Genomic DNA, 13,739 nt, shown 5'->3' on the forward strand with positions numbered 1-13,739 from the left:
GAGAGGTTATTTAACACCTCATAACAAAGTTTTTGTAGAGTGTCAACAGTGTGGGCAGAGGTATTTGGACTTGCAAGATCACAATATATTTGGATAGCAATCCACTGCATTTAATCTGGTTTAGGCTTCAGCATTTAAGCAAGGATAATGCTGTAAGAGCACAGTTGAACGTTTCTCCTGATAGTGTTCCAACACTGGCCCTTGACAATCCCAGAAAACTGGAAACAATTGATGGTTGACTTGTTGTTGTTGTTTTTTTAAATGTTTTATTGTGAATTATGTGATAGTTTACATGGGATAACATTAGCTATATATTCATCCTATCGTATATTGTTTCATTACCATGGTTACAATCCCCTCCATGCATCATCAACCAACCAAAGGTTATACCCTGCAAGCCTGCCCCCTGGTCATCAGCACACAGCCCCCCTCCGTCTCTGGGTCTAGAGTCCTCAACCGCTCCATCTCTGCACGTCCTTCTCTCTGCCTCCATCTCTGGTGTCACTGCTTCTCTAGGTAGGGTCCCTGATGGTTCTCCCTTGATGGTTCTAGGGACCTCCACTCCTTGACAGCAAAGTCAATCACTCTCATCCTTTTGCTATAAAACATCTACCTTTACATTTCCAACCCTCACAGTCAATCCTAATAACAATTATTCACCATTGTACCACAAGGGACCTATCCCCATCTCCTTTAATTAGCCCCACCCAGACAGATTGGATACTACTCAGTAGAGATTCTACTTCCTCCCTGCCCACTGGATCTAAGCTCCCTCTTGAGAGCTTGTAAGCCAGTCACTTCTTGCCTCTGTAGTCTCCCGATTTTGAGTAACCAATTCCAAGTTGCACATACAAGCCTACTCTGTGTATGGAGGGGGTGGGAATGTTCCTCGCTGTAAATTTTTCTTCCCTCTTTTGAGAAATATCTCAATGAACTTGCATCCAGTCAAGTTCATAACAGTCAAGTTCATCAAATTGTATCAGATTACTCTTTTTTTTCCCCTCTTCTTTCTTCTTCTAGTTGAGTTCTGATTATCCAGGCACTGAAACCAGGTCGAGTGGGTATAAGCTGCAAGTGTGGGTGTTCTTATGCATATGCTCTTCCTTTTTATCAGTTGGATGCTTCACTCTCTACTCTAGTCTTCTGTGGTTATGTCACTGACACTGGGTCCAAGAGTCCCTAGGTCTTGCCACAATGTTAGTCAACCAGGTCTCCACCCAGATTCACAGGAGTCTATTGAACATTGTAGGGCTTAGCTCGCAGGCTCATTGCAGTTTTTCCCTCAGTTCTCCTTTTTGGTGATGAACGTGTTCACCAATCAGTGCTTGTCTGCTCGTGTGTTCCCACTGAGTCTTAAACTTGGAAAAGTGTTTGCCCTGAGGGGATGTGACCACTTGCCTTGATGTCCCTTGGGTGAACAACTTGCTTGTTCTTGTAGTAAACAGTTGGACCGCCTTTAATGGTTGTATTTTTCTTGGCGGTCTTTCTTTCAAGAAGTATCTTCTGTTCTTCCAGTCGCTCCAGACTGGACTGCTTATCCTTTCAAGTGGAAATTTCCCACCTTAGAAGAATCTGTATGTTGTTCATGATTCCACCTATGGTCTTATGTAATGCAGAGGCTCCACAGGAAGCTGTCCACAGTGGGCACATTGTAGCCCCATTTTAGGTATCCCAATCAGTTATAGGCAGAAGATGGACATACAAGCTTTCTATGGTGATATTGCTGGATATTCCTTTCTCTCCCTCTCAAATGTCTATTTTATACTGGTATGTCAAGGAAACCAAGATTCCAAAGACAGCCAAGCATCTTAATATTATTTCCTCCTTTTTGCCCATTCTAACCATGTCTCAATCCTTATGTCCCAGAGACCTGTTATTCCAAGGTTGTGCATACATCACTTACCTCTGTCCCACTTAGCCCATGAAAACCTACCAAATTGTTTTCACATCTGCCTTTTTCCCTCCCCCTTCTTGTGCATTGCCCTCCTCCCTAGCACCCAAACTATTCTATGTCTATTCCCTACCCTGTGTGCCACCTTCACCTCCCTCCCATCACCCAACATCCCCCCCCACCACATCCTGGTAACCAGCAAAGAATTCCCCTCTCCCCCTTTAGTATGGCTTGTTTTTCTTAATCTTTTACAGTAGTAGTCCTATGCAGTATTTCTCCTTTGCAATTGACTAATTTCTCTCAACATGATGTACTCAAAGTTCATCCATGTTATGTGATAGTTTACAGCTTCCTTGTTGTTCTTCAAGGTAGCATAATATTCCATTGCGTGTTTGTACCATGGTTTGTTTATCCATTCTTCAATTGATGGGCACTTAGGCTGTCTCCACCTTTTTGCTATTGTAAATAGTGTTGCTATGAACATTGATGTGCATATATCTACCTGTGTTATGGCACATATTTCTTGTAGGTAAACACCAAGTAGAGAAATTGCTGGATAATAAGGTATTTCTATTTCCAACCTCCTGAGAAAGAGCCATATTCTTTCTAGAGAGGTTGGACCATTTTGTGTTTTCGTTCTGATTTTTTTCTAGGAACTTTGTGAATTCATGTTTAATTTCTTCTATTACCCAGACACATTTCAGCAAGGTGTTATTCAATTTCCATTATTTGACTTTATTTCCGTGGTGTTCCTATTGTTGATTTCTAATTTAATAGCATTTTGGTCTCAGAAGATGCTTTGTAGTATTTTGATATTTGTAAATTTATGAAGATTTGTTTTGTGGCCTAAGACATGGTCTATTCTGGATAATGTTCCATGTGCATGGAAAAGAATGTGTATTGTGCTGTTGTTGGGTTGAATGCTATATACACATCTATGAGGTCCAGTTGGCTGACTGTGTTGTTTAGTTCTTCTGTGTCTTTGTCAAGTTTCTTTCTGGTTGGTCTATCCATTTTTGAAAGTGGTGTATTAAAATCACCCACTATTATTGTAGATTCAACTATTTCTTTCTTCAAATCTATTAGAGTTTGCTTTATATATTTTGGAGATCTTTCACTGGGAGCATAGATATTTATTATGGTTATGTCATCTTGTTCAATTGTCCCTTGAATCATGAGAAAATGTCCATCTTTATCTACTATGCTAGTTTTTGCCTTAACATTTATTTTATCAGAGATTAGTATTGCCACTGCTGTTTGTTTTTTATTGTAATTAGCTTGGTATATTTTTTTTCCCAGCCTTTGACTTTTAATCTGTTTTTGTCTATGTGTGTGAGATGTGTCTCTTGCAGACAGCATATTGAAGGATCTTGTTTTATTATCCATTCTGCCACTCTTCATCTCTTAACAGTTGCATTTAATCTGTTTACATTCAGTGTAATTATCGATAGGTATGGATTAATTGCTGCCATTATGTTTGTTTTTTGTGTGGTGTTGTTTCTTTGTTTGTTCTATGTGTCTTCCTTTGTTGAATTCATGCTTTCTTGTGAGTTTCCTCATAGTTTTAACATTTTCATGTTCTTCTTGGATTTTCATTTTCTTGGTATGTTGTGAAGTGTTAATCTTCTTTGAAGTTGCCTTATAGTCCATTTAGTGCAGTCTATTTTATCCTGTAATCTACCTGACCTTCTCACCATCTGGATCTCTGTTCCTATGTGTTTACCTTCTTTTACATTGTAATTGTTTTGATCATAGACTGACCTCCCAGATTCTCTTAGTTTATTTTTATAGTTTTGTTCTATTCTCGACTCTTCCTTCTGTCAATTTAATTCTGGGAAGGGCTGCCACTCTGTCAATCCCTGGTTGTTGTCTGTTCTTGTTGGTTCTCAGTCCACAGAACTCCCTTTAGGATGTTTTGAATCACAGGGTTGGCTTTGGCAAAATTCTTTAGTATCTGTTTATCCTGGAATGTGTTTGTTACACCTTTGTATTTGATTGATAGCTTTGCTGGATAAAAGATTCTTGGTTGGCAGTTTTGTTTTGTTTTTCTTTCAACATTTTATATATTGCCTTCTTGCTTGCATGGTTTCTGCTGAGAGATCTGAGCATAATCTGACTTGCTTGCCTTTGTATGTAGCACTTATGTTTTCCCTAGCTGCTTTCAGGAGTGTCTCCTTATCTTTGATTTTGGAGAGCTTGATTATGATATGTCTCAGTGATTTTTTGGGGGCAGTCTATCCTTCCTGGGGTTTGTTGAGCTTCTTGAATGTTTATCTTTTCACTTTTCAGGATGTTAGAGAAATTTTCTTCTAATAGTTCTTCTACAATTTCCTCTGTGGAGTTGTGTGATTCTTCTTGTTCTGGAATGCCGATAATTCTTGAGTTATTCCTCTTCATGTTGTCCAACATGAATCTTAGACCTTCTTCAGATTTTTTTAATCCTTTTTTGTGTTTGCTCTTCTATCTTAGTGGTATTGAGAGATTTGTCTTCCAGATCACTGGTTTTGCTTCCATCTCTTCTATTCTACCTCTGATCTTTCAGAGTATTGTCTATTTCTGATATTCTATCATTGATCATTTGGACCACTTTCTGTAGGTTTTGAATGGTTTCCAAAGCTGTATCTATCTTATTTGATTGTTCCTATAGTGCTTTCCTTACTTCTTCCTTATTTTTCTCAATTCCATTGTAAAGTGTTGTGAAATATCCTATAATCATTTTTCGGAGTTCCTTCTCAGGCATTTCCAAGGCCTGCCCTCCTTCCAGAATGTAGTTCAGGTCTGCCTCTAGGTCATTTGTCTTGGACACTGTATCTTGTTTCTGGACATGTGCTGATATGGTCATCTGCTTTTGCTTCTTGGATATGTTTAGTGTTTATCTGTGGCCTTAATATTTAATTGAGTAAGTGTTTTGGTATTTTTAATGCTTTCTGATTGCTTCCAGGTGGATGTGATCAGGATGTGGGTTTCCCTTCTTATTGCTTAAATCAGAGTAACTTTCATGGGTGTTGACTGCCTCCCTGGTATTTGGCAGTTGGTAATTATTCTTGCCTGTGTTTTGGTGTTTTATAGAGTGTGGTTGCAGCTTGAGTATATGGCAGCAGTTGCTGTCTATTCTTGGATAGCATAGGGAGAGAAAGAGTCCCCCAAAGGTCGAAGTGGGAGCATACAACAGCAAAACAACACCAGCAAAAAACAAACAAACAAACAAAAAAAGAAACAGCAACAACAAAAAACACAAAACTAGACTGAATACTGTAGTCTATAATCACAGAAAAGGGAGAGAGGGAAGAGAAAAAAAAAAATTGTAATCTAATATGAGTATGACTTTAATATCTTCTCTTCAGCTTCTTGCCTTCAATGCTGCCTGAGAGATTTCAAGATGCCACTGTTGGCTGTTATGTTATACCTCAGGATTTAATTTAATTTTTGGCCTGTTTCATTTTTAAACTCTCTTTCACTCTCTACTCCCCTGTCTTGGCCTTTCTTGTAATTAAAACAAAACAAAACAAAGACTGTTCAGGGCCAGTTCTTGGGCTGAGAATATCTGTGCACATCCATGGCAGAAGAACCCACCAGTGGTGAGGGTGGTGGTGTCCACTCGCTCAGGCACCCCCTCCAGTCACCCAAATGGAGTTGCGCAAAAAGTGAGGGGGCAGCAATGAACAGATACCAAAAAAAAAAAAAAAATCAAAAAAAAGCAAAATTGACAAAGTGTATTGTCCACCTTTGCTCTGAGGTTCCCGAGGTGTTTTTCGGTGGTGTGTCTGATCCTCCACTTGATCTTGCTGTTTGATTTTGCCCAAGTTGTCAGCTCAGGGCTGCCAAACCCAGCAGATTGAAAAGAACATGATTTCTTACTTTTGCTATAAATTCTACTAGCTATAAGCCTTCAAATCTTTTAAATATTCCTATCTCTGTGGTTCTGAGTTTTGGAGCTCTGCCCTAGATCTGCTTTGCCTGGTAGTCTGTGGTATCACTGACGGCAAACTTCACTGTACCTCCACCCTAGCCACCATTAAGCCCCATCTCCTGTATACTGTTTCCAAGGAACAACTGATAGTTTGATCTAGAGACTCAAACTGACCTTGATGTCCAGTACATTATTCTGCAGTGCCACACCAGAACTCCAGAGGAGGTACAATTCACAGGGAGAAGAACAAATCCTTTTGGCAGAAAGAGAGATAGTGAAATCATTCTACAGGTCCAGTTACAGACAGATAATGAAAATGTGGGCTCACAGTGACAAGAAGGATCTGGTTTTGAATGGTGCCTAAGTATCGGTGCTTTGGGGAGTTTCTTAGAGCAGTTTCTGTAACACTGCACAATATCTTATCTCTCCTTATTTTCCATCTAAGTACAAAAGGAAACTTTTACAAAAACAAAGACTAATGGGTTGTGATGTTCAGGATCTTAAACACCTTATATTTATGGAAGTTGGCATCCTTCTTCTGGGAGTGAATGGATCAAAAGACTGGGAGTAGGAGAAAGAAGGAAAATAATCACTCAATTATAGCATAGCATGTGGATAGCTTAATCTGACTTATTGATTTTGATTAAATAAATACAATATTTCTGTTTGTGTTCTTGATATTGACTTTATTTGAAGTCATCAAAATACTTTTTAAAATAGTTGCTTAGAATTATCAATTTATATGAATGAGCAACTATGTCTCGAACTCTTCTCAAGATAGGTTATTTCTGTTTCATCCCCAGGATCATAACAGGTACATTCCCAGGTACTTCACTCACTAAAGGAAAAAGAAGAATTGAATATGTGAAGGGTTATATCTTCCCTCAAAAGGACTTTACAAAAGTATCTTTTTAGCCCAGAACCCAAATTATTCTTTCTGCTTTCCAGTTTGTTTTTTTCAAATAATTCCACACAGAAAGAAGAGCAAATATTGCTAGCACCAAAGACTGGAGTTGGGAGAACATGATAATTCGATCACCACCTACTAGATTCCAGACTTGGGCCAAGGGAATGGAGGACTTTAAAAGCAGAAAAGAGAAAGGAAGTAAATATTTACTGAGTTATTAGAATGTACCAGATGTTGACATGTTGACATGTATCAGTCTTCACCACAACGCTGTCATAGGTCTTTTCGAAGTATGTGTGACAAATTCTGAGATCTCTGAGTATGTAGACCTCAATATACATTTCTATTTTATTAAACTAAAATGTATTATATTGTAAGCAGCTATACTCTTAAACTTGCTTCTGGAATGGACCTAGGTGCAACCATTCCTTCAAGCCTAAGACAAACTATAAAATCACTGAAGACTGAGGTAGTGTCTTCTATGTTTGCCCAGTACCTAAAAATGACTTATAGGTAGTTGGCAGTTGGAAAATGTGTCTCGGTACAACTATGAAGGGATGTGTTGTAGGTCTTATGGAGCACACATGTTTTTACAAGGTTTATCACATTTATTCTCTCTGTTCTACACACATACTGTATACTGTATATATTTTGCTCAAACGTATGTCTGATTAAGTCCTATATTTATTTACTCAGGGTAGCACAACCAGCAAAAGTACAGACTTAAAATTTGAAATGAACTTTTAGTAGAAGACAGACTAGTGACTGTGAATTTCAAGTTTTCAATATACATCATATTTTCTTATATTTTCAACAAATAATTCAACCACTAAGAATATACTTTAAGGGAATTGTCTGAAATATAAAATGAGTTTCATACACAAAGATGTTGCTTACCATATTTATAAATCCAAATAACTAAAATTAAATACCTGAAAATAGAAATATAGGTATGTAAACTATGAATATCTGCTCAATTAAATTTTAAGCTGTAATTTCATATTATCCTGCATTGAGTTTTACTATGATGGGAAATATTTCCATTATAATATCATAGTAAGAATGAGGCAATAAAGTTATACAGAAAATGATCAAATATAAATGAAAACATCAAAAGCATATTAAATAAAAACAGCAACAATCATCAAATATATATGTAGACATATGTATGTATGTACATATGTATGTATGTGTGTATGTATGTATGTATGTATGTATATATGTGGTACAATAGGATAAGTACTGGTCTAGTAGCCACAAGGTCGGCAATTCAAACCAACCAGCCACTCTTGGAAGGCTTATTCAGGTTCACTATATGTTGGAACTGACTCGATAACACACAACAACATAATAAAGTGGTCTAGTGCACTGGACTGCAAGGATCGGTGTGAACTGCAAGGTCGGCAGTTCAAGTTCACCAGCACCATACCAAGACACTTGTTAACCACAAGATTGACAAGTCAAACTCACCAGCCAATCTTGGAAACCCTATGCAAGGCTGCTAATAGAAGAAACTTGATGGCACAAAACAATAAAAATGGTGTCCTGGTGTGGCACTGTAGGATAAGCACTGGACCACAAGTTCGTTTTGAACAGAAAGGATGGTGATTCAAACTAACCAGCAACTCCTCAGAAACCCTACACAGGATCGCTGAGTCAGATCCAACTCGATGACACTTAACAGCAAAAAATCATACACACACACACATATGAGAGGGTTTCAAATGTTTGTTAAAAAATGAAATTAAAAGATAATGAAATTTTTCCAGGAACTTTTAAAACCCCCTTGTATGTTAGGTTGTGTGTGTAGAGAGAGAGGTTTTCTTGTATTTATGGACAAATGTCTTTCTCTTTTTCTTTCTATGTTTCTTAATTTTTAAGTAATAGATATGTATTACGTTTACACACATTGTAAAATTGTTTTGATTTAATAATTTAACACATATTAAAAAATGGAAAAAATAAAGATATTGCCCAAAATTATTAGGATAGGCCTTACCTCTCCTACACTGTGACCTACTTTAGAGTATGTATTGTTGTTGTTGTCATAGAGTCAGTGCCAACTCATATGGACCTTGTGTAAGGTTTCTGAGACTGTATTGTTTTCAGAAACAGAAAGCCTCACCCTCCTAAGAAGCAGTTGGTGGATATGAACTGCCTATCTTGTTGTTTGTTCTCCAATGGTTATCCTACAGAGCCACCTCATTCCCCAGAGTATTTATTATTCACCATGAAATCTGCAAGACTGCAGTCTATTGCTGAGAAAATAGTGCTCACTGAGTAAATGATTTTAATGAATAATAGAGGGGGCATCACTCTTGCAGAAAAATCAGAGTTTATTTGTAGGTCAGATTATTAGTAAGTCACTGATAAAGTGCACCTCAGTCATGAGCAGCCAAAGGTAGAAGAAATGTGAAAAGAACATTTAGTCGTCCAAACATCAACACCAATTTAAAGTCTTAGGATTTCCTGTTCTAACTTATTATGTTCCCACCTGTGGTAAGTAGATAGTGTGGTACAAAGGAAAGAAAGGTATTTGCTTTTAAGCTTAGTAAATACATTTTTACAAAAGAAAACTGAGATTTTGTTATCAACTTTCAGGTACTCTATTTACATAAGGTTCTACTTTATCACTTAGGTTTTTATTTTAGAACCAGTCAATAACCCCTCTGGCTCTGAATTAATAGCCATGTATTTAAGACGTGCTGTGGACCACTGCACTGTAGAATAAGCACTGGACTTATAAAACCGACCAGTCGCTCCTCAGAAACCCTATGCAGGGTTGCTATGAGTTAGAACTGACTCCATAACACTTAATAACATTAGATTCATTGTTGTTGTAGCTATTAAGTGCTGTGGAGTCAGTTTAGACCCACAGCGACCCTGTATAGGTTTCTGAGGAGGAACTGGTGAACTTGAACCACCGACCTTGCAGTCCAGCATATTAATTCACAGCACCACAACAGGACCCCTTTGAATTAGTTAACAGGGAGTGGCCTTTCATCTCACTGTACAGTCTATAAATTTAGAAGTAGTAGGTAACAGCAGAGATATGAGTAGGCTTCAAGAAAATTCCATTATCTTTAATTTTAATATTCCATGAACTTATTGTGTTGTGTATTATGTATTTTGTTGGATCAGGCTACTGAGCCGTTAACAAAATCTGATGGAATTAGCAAGCAGATATGGCTTGGTGGAGATGACCCAAATTTGGAACTCCCTGTTTTTTATACTTCTCCGGAACTCCATTCCTACATTTCCAACCTATATTCTTCTATCCTGTCTCCTCCCCAACCTAACACACACCTCCAGCAATAGTCACATGTCCTTGACCTTCAGAAACATTCTATTTATAAATTCATTCTTCATGTATCTGCATTGATGCATCACATTTTGATTTCTCAATCGAACTTCCACAAGAAAATCTCAGTTGTAATTCAGGGATGGAGAGAGGCTTCTTATGCTCATAGCCATGGTCTGCCTACACATGAAAATTCAGATTGACCAGGAAAAATTTCCCTATCTTCTATATCAGGTGATTGATTACTAAACAACATGATATTCTTCTCTAGGGACTGGTCCCTCCTGACAATATGTCCAAAGTATAAGAGACTAAGTCTGACCATCCTGGCTTCCAAGGAGCATTCTGGCTGTACTTCTTTCAACACAGATTGGTTTGTTCTTTTGGCAGTCCATAGTACTTTTAATAGTCTCCTCCAACACCATAACTCAAATGCATAAGTTTGTCTAAGGTCTTCTTTATTCACTATCTAACTTTCAAATGCATATGAAGCTATTGAAAATACCATAACTTGGGCCAGGCCCACCTTAGTCCTCAAACTGACATCTTTGTTTTTGAATACTTTAAACAGGTCTTGTGCAGTAGATTTACCTAATGTAATATGTCATTTAATTTATTGACTGCTGCTTCCATGAGTGTTGATGGTTGATCCAAGTAAAATGAAGTCTTTGACAACTTCAATCTTTTTTCCCATTTATCTGGAAGTTCTTTATTGGTCAAGTGAGTAAGTATATCACATAATAGTAGATGTTTTATTGTTGTTGTTAATATGAAATGTTCAATAATGAGATAATTGATAAGTGAGGAGTAGTTAGGTGCATTCCTTTATTTAAGTTTCCAAATTGGATAACTGCAAAGTGATGAACGATGGACTCAAATGTGGCAACAGTAGTGAGGTTGGCCCAGGATCAAACATTGTTTCATTCTGCTGTGCATAGGGTCGCTATGAGTCGGTGCTGACTCGATGGCACCTAACAACAACAACAAAGTGATGAACAGTTCAAGAATGAATCCATTTCTGAGAGTGGTTTCAGAGGAAAGAAAATAAATGCATCAGAACATAAAGGAAATGAGAGATAAGTTTTCTTTAGAAAACTTGGGATAATGGCAACAACTTGGGTTTGTGAGGAAAACTGAGGAATGCGTGCAAAATGAATCTGATGAAGTAGCTTGATGTTCAGAAAATTTAGAGAATTTCCTGACTTCTTAAGAGAAGAGGTATTGCACACATATGGAAGAGAAATGTTTGTAAATAGCAGCATGAAACTTAGAAAACCCAACACTGCACTCCAGGCCTACCATTCTTACTTAGCAGGGGCCATAGTGCGGATTGTTCAATAGAAAGACTACAAGTACAAGTTGTTCTAGGTATGGTCAGTCAAACAAGGTGAAGCCATTTTAAAGATGAGGAAGGTTTTATAAACAATGAATCATTCCAGAAGTCACACTAAAAAGACCAGAAGAGAGAGTATTGTTGAAGTACGAGATTGACAAAGGAAGCCCAGGGGTGTTTTGAATTAAGAATTTAGGAAAAATTGTCCAAAGCAGTTTTCCTTTGGAACAATGACCAAGGATAGAAGGATTCTTGAGAGAAAAAGTACAGTTCTAGTAGAAAGTATTTGAAAGAAGAGGAATACAGAAATGGCAGGTGGGAGTTTTCACAAAGATGGTCCTATATTACCTTTTCTTTGAGGATCACAGAAACTTAGATAAGTACCCTTGAGAGAACAAATGCAGCCATTTTGAGAGCATAATTCTTTTGCTTAATTGTGAGTAAATATAATCAAGCACTGCTTGGAAGCAACTACATACTCTTCCCTGCCTCTAACATGCCCTTGTTTCTTAGATATAGGCTTAATCATTGTTAGAAAGGCAATGACTGTCTAGTTCCTCTTGAAATGTGCTCCCTGTTTGTGTAGCCTCTGATGAGTAGCCATTGAGACAAATAGGCACTTGGAAAATTAATTGTGTGTTCCCTTTTGATGTGTTTATAGGGACTCTGTGACCACCTTGTGAATTTGTGTTAATGTTAGAATGATAAGACTTCCAGCCATCTTAAACAGGTATAATTGTTTCTTGTAAGAAATTATCAGTGGGCACCATTAAAAATCAAACTAGTTTCTATTTATGAAAAGGGAGTCAGCTTCCTAATAATAAAAGGCTGTTGTCTTACTTTGGTTATCTGGATTGTTTGTTATTTAGACTCAATCACTCCTGGACATCAGACCCAAGCTTTGTGGTAACACTCTCAACTGTCTAAAGTATGAGTTTATTAATGAATCACTGACTAGAGTTGCTGGGAATTCCATACGTGTTGTGTGCACACATTGGAATGTGATTATGATAGGAAAAGTCTTTATCAGAAACAGTGACACCCAGGGATATCTTGTGAGCAGGATCAAAGCAACAGTAAAATAAATATAATGAATCATGAAATACAAAGGCCATGGGGCTCCTTAAAGTTTCTCTATTGTTTATATTTATTCCTAGGAAATTAAGCTAGATGGTAAGGAGCAAGGAAATGTATACAGAAAGCCTGATTAGGACAAGTCAAAACGTGAATATATAAACAAGTTTTCATGAATAACTGATCAAGAAATGAATGGAAATATAACATCTGTTTACCTGTTAAAAATTTATAAAGTTCCCCAGGGCACTATTAGTCACAGTTTCAAGTTCCTTGACTAATAGTTTTCTATTTCTTTTTTGTTTTTTCAATGAGTAGTCCGTCAATAAAGTATGTTGTGATTGTTGTTAAGTGTCATTGAATTGTTAAATGCCAACTCATAGCAACCCTGTATGATGGGTCTGATAAGACCTGCTGGTTGCTTAATAAAGTATAAGTAAGTGTAAAGTTTTACCCAACATTAAAATCAGTCATAAAGCTACAATATTTGAAGCTTTACCCCCACCAAACAACTCCTCTTTCGTCTGCTTCTTGGACTCTGCTTTCAGCATGGTCCTCAAATACTTGTCTTTACTCCTGCTTCAAATGAAGCTGCAGGAGACTTTGGCTTCTCTGAACTTGCCAAAGGGAGAAAAAGAACAGCAGGAAGCAATTGAACATATTGATGAAGTACAGAATGAAATAGACAGACTTAATGAACAACCCAGTGAGGAGATTTTGAAAGAACAGAAATATAACAAACTCTGCCAACCATTCTTTCAGAAGAGGTCAGAATTGATCACCAAAATTCCAAACTTTTGGGTAACATTTGTCAACCATCCACAAGCATCTGCATTGCTTGGGGAGCAGGATTAAGAATCACTGCATTATTTGACCAGAGTTGAAGTGACAGAATTTGAAGATATTAAATCAAAATAGATTTTTATTTTGATGAAAATCCTTACTTCTAAAATAAAGTTTTTCCAAAGAATTTCATCTGAATGAGAGTGGTGATCCATCCTCAAAATCAACTGAAATCAAATGGAAATCTGGAAAGAACTTTATGAAATGCTCAAGACAAACACAGAATAAAGTCAGAAGGAAGAGGCAGCATGAAGAACCAGAGAGCCTTCTTACTTGGATTATTGATCATTCTGATGCAGGTACAGATGAGCTAGGAGAGGCTATCAAAGATGATACTTTGTTGCGGACCGTGTAAGACTGGTCAGAGGTTCAAGGCCCTATAGGCCCGAGTGTAACAAATGAAGCCACTTGGCAGTTAATAGCAGATTGTTTTTCATCAAATTGTTTAGTCATATTTATTTAATTCCAAACATGAGCCCT

The 13,739-nt window shown here is 37.4% G+C and overlaps 1 pseudogene; it reads left to right on the top strand.

Moving 5' to 3' along the window:
- Positions 1 to 12,965: 12,965 nt before the first annotated feature.
- LOC102819890 overlaps positions 12,966 to 13,739 on the top strand; it is a 10,466-nt pseudogene continuing 9,692 nt past the window's right edge.

Source organism: Chrysochloris asiatica, unplaced genomic scaffold, assembly GCF_000296735.1.
Source record: "Chrysochloris asiatica unplaced genomic scaffold, ChrAsi1.0 scaffold00064, whole genome shotgun sequence".
Classification (NCBI taxonomy): domain Eukaryota; kingdom Metazoa; phylum Chordata; class Mammalia; order Afrosoricida; family Chrysochloridae; genus Chrysochloris; species Chrysochloris asiatica.